Source organism: Megascapheus bottae, chromosome 11, assembly GCF_031878675.1.
Source record: "Megascapheus bottae isolate mThoBot1 chromosome 11, mThoBot2.hap1, whole genome shotgun sequence".
Taxonomy (NCBI): Eukaryota; Metazoa; Chordata; class Mammalia; order Rodentia; family Geomyidae; genus Megascapheus; species Megascapheus bottae.
Genome location: NC_143519.1, coordinates 14,891,170 through 14,895,140, shown reverse-complemented (window position 1 = coordinate 14,895,140; position 3,971 = coordinate 14,891,170). Strand labels below are relative to the sequence as shown.

Genomic DNA, 3,971 nt, shown 5'->3' with positions numbered 1-3,971 from the left:
CAACAAATCTGAGAATGGAAGAAATCAATGAATTTCTAGCAAATATTGATACCCAAAAACTAAACAAAGGAGATCTATAAGACACCTCCAATCCAAGAAAATCCCAAGACCTGATAGTTTTGCAGCTAAATTCTGAGGCATTCAAAACAGAACTCACACCAATACTCCTCAAACTCCAATGAAATTGAAGCAACGGTTCTCTAACAAACTCATTCTATGAAGCCAGCATAACCATCATCCTAAAAGAAGACAAGAACTCATCGTGAAAATGGCATCTTGCCAAAGGCCATCAACAAATTCAATGCAATACCCACTCTCCCAACATAATTCTTCAATAAAATAGAGGAAATAATCCAAAAATTCATATAAAATAATAAAAGACCCTGGAAAGCTAAAACAATCCTTAGTAGAAAGAATAGGATTGGAGGAATATCAATATCAACCTTCAGACTCTATCAAACAATTATAATAAAAATAGCTTAATATTAACACAAGAAGAGGCTTGAAGACCAATGGAATAGAACTGAACACCCAGAAATTAACCCACAGACCTATGGACTCCTAAAAATAGAAGCCAAAAAATGGGATGAAAGAAAGATAGCCTCTTCAACAAATGATGCTGTAGAATAATAAAGTTGGATCCTTATATGTTACCCTGCACCAGAACTAATTCCAAATTGATCAAAGACCTTGAGGTAAAAAGCAGATACCCTAAAAACTTTACAGAAAGGAAGTGGAGATACACTAGGTCTCCTTGGCATAGGTGAAAACTTCCTTAATCTAGGCTCAGAGACACAATAAATTGAAGGAAGTTTGGATAAATAGGACTGCAATAAACTGCAGAACTTCTATACGACGGAGGACATAATTAACAAGTTAAATAGAAAATTCACAGAGTGGGAGAAGCTTATAAAACAGACATGGGCCTCAAATATAAAATATACCTACAGCTCAAAAAAATTAATCTCTCAAAAACAAATCCTCAAAGAAACAAACATCCCATTAAAAGGTGCCCAAGTCTTAAAGAGAGACTTCTTTGAAGAGAAAATAAGAATGGCCAATAAACACATAAAAATGCTCAACATCTCTGGCCATAAAAGAAATGCAAATCAAAACAACTTTGAGATTCCACCTCTCTCCAATTAGAAAGGCCATGATCAAGAAATCTAATAACAGTGGTTCCAGTATGGATCGAAGGAGGAAGCAGTGAATGGGGTATCTCGAGGGGGAACCCGCCCATGCTGCTGCCACCGCAGCCACCACCGCCTCTGTGCTCATGGCATGGAGGAGGAGGCATGAGTCCCGGGCGCCACTGCTGCAGGAGGGCCGGCAGCGGGGAAGGCGATGGCGGATATCCACAAACTCAACATCTACAGCATCATCCAGCGGCTGCTGGAAGTGAGAGGGTCCAGCCAGGTAAGAATGTCCAGCTGCAGGAGAATGAAATCAGAGGACGGTGCTTGAAGTCCCGAGAGATCTTTCTCAGTCAGCCAATCCTACTAGAACTTGAAGCACCACTCAAAATATGTGGTGATATCCACTGGCAATGCTATGATTTGCTTCGACTTTTTGAATATGGGGGCTTCCCTCCAGAAAGCAACTATCTGTTTCTGAGAGACTACGTGGACAGGGGAAAGCAGTCGCTGGGGACCACCTGCCTCTTACTGGCCTACAAGATCAACTACCCTGAGAATTTCTTTCTTCTCAGTGGCAACCATGAGTGAGCCAGCCTCAATAGGATTTATGGGTTTTATGATGAATGTAAAAGAAGATACAACATTAAGCTATGGAAGACGTTCACAGACTGTTTTAACTGCTTGCCAATAGCAGCCATCGTGGATGAGAAAATATTCTGCTGTCATGGGGGTTTATCACCAGAGCTTCAATCTATGGAGCAGATTCGGCGAATTATGCGACCAACTGATGTGCCTGATCAAGGTCTTCTTTGTGATCTTTTGTGGTCTGATCCCCATAAAGATGTCTTAGGCTGGGGTGAAAATGACAGAGGAGTGGCCTTCACATTTGGTGCAGAAGTGGTTGCAAAATTTCTCCATAAGCATGATTTGGACCTTATTTATAGAGCCCATCAGGTGGTTGAAGATGGATATGAGATTTTTGCGAAGAGGCAGTTGGTCACTCTGTTTTCTGCGCCAAATTGCTGTGGAGAATTTGACAATGCGGGTGCTATGATGAGTGTGGACGAAACATTCATGTGTTCCTTCCAGATTTTAAAGCCTGCAGAGAAAAAGAAGCCGAATGCCACGAGACCCATCACGCCCCCCTGGGGTATGATCACAAAGCAAGCAAAGAAATAGTGTCGCCCTGCCACGCCCGGGACTTGTACCATAGAGTTAGAGATAGCCTTCATTTCACAACTGCGTGCGTGCTGGTCAGCCTGCTCAGATAGACCGGTGCTGCCCGCCCCCACCCCCATTTAAGGATGGCATTTGCTGGTTATAACAGTGAATGAACGAAACATGATTTTGTTTTTAAATTCCCTATTCCTTTTGCAAACAACGTTAATGATGGTGTTAAAGCTGTACACCCCAGGACAGTTTATCAGTCGGAGGGGTAAGTGTACAATTGATTTTTTTTAATTCCGTGCAAACCATGAATAGTGTAAATGCTCGTTTTCTTTAGGATATAAAGAGCCCTAGGGTGTTCTGAGTCAGTACATGTTACTGTCATGAAATGCATACTGTTGATATAAACCACTGTGAACATTATTTTTTTTCAGATTTTGTTTGAAAGGGATTGCTTTCTCTCCTTGTCTTGTCCTGTGCACAGGAGTTTTCCTAGCTCTGACAGTAGCAGTGCCCTGCACCCTCCAACCCCATTGCTAGGGTGTGCGTTACTAAAGCACAGCCCTCCGTGTACTCCTCTTGACAACTGAAGCCATTCTTTAAGTGTCTGGGACTTGGAAAGCCAAAGCCTCCTCCCCTCAGCACCGGGCCACGCGGGCAAGTCTGTCAGCAGCCTCCACCCAGATCAGAGAGGCTTTGGATTTTGAATAGCAGTTAGAAATATAGTACTGTTTAAGCAATTAATAATTAAAGTTAATAACATTTTGTACGATTTCCATATAGTCTATTCATTAAGTAATCTTTTTACAGTTGGATCAGGCCTGAACCCGTCCATTCAGAAAGCTTCAAATTATAGAAACAATACTGTCCTATACGAGTGACCGATTATGCTTGGCCTACATTCTTTATTCTGCGGTGAAGTTGAGGCTTGTCAGTCAGACCAAAGGAACTAACTTGCTGTCCACCAGTTTATACAGAACTCACAATGTCTATGACTTTTTTAAATTAAGATCTATTAAATGAAATCTGTTTCAATAGATGACCGTGTACAATACCATGTGATAAAGATGAATTGAGACTTATTAAATGATGAACTTTAAAAAAAAGAAGTTTACAAGTGTAAACTTGTTCAACCACTCTGAAAAGCAGTGTAGGGATTCCTCAAATGACTAAATATACAGCTGCTCCGTGGCCCAATAATTCCACTCCTGGGAATTTACCTGAATGCCCATAAACACGGACAACCTAAAACTACTAGCACTACAATGTTCATTACAGCACTATTTGCCATAGCTAAGATATGGAACCAACCCAGACACCCCTCAGTAGATGAATGGACCAAGAATATGTGGTAATTATAAACAATGGAATTCTTTGATGCCATAAGAAGCAATGATATCACCCCATATGTAAAGAAATAGAAAGATTTGGGCCGGGAGTTTGGCCTAGTGGTAGAGTGCTTGCCTAGCATGCACGAAAACCCGGGTTCGATTCCTCAGTACCACATACATAGAAAAAAAAAAAGCCAGAAGTGGTGCTGAGGCTCAAGTGGTAGAGCTCTAGTCTTGAGAAAGTCCAAGGACAGTGCTTAGGCCCTGAGCTCAAGCCCAGGACTGGAAAAAAAATAAAAATTAAAATTAAAATTAAAAAGCAATAGAAAGACTTGGA

The 3,971-nt window shown here is 41.3% G+C and overlaps 1 pseudogene; it reads left to right on the top strand.

The window, feature by feature from the left end:
- Positions 1-1,344: 1,344 nt before the first annotated feature.
- On the top strand, positions 1,345-3,184 carry LOC150056773 (serine/threonine-protein phosphatase PP1-gamma catalytic subunit-like; annotated as a pseudogene).
- The last annotated feature ends 787 nt before the right edge of the window (positions 3,185-3,971 follow it).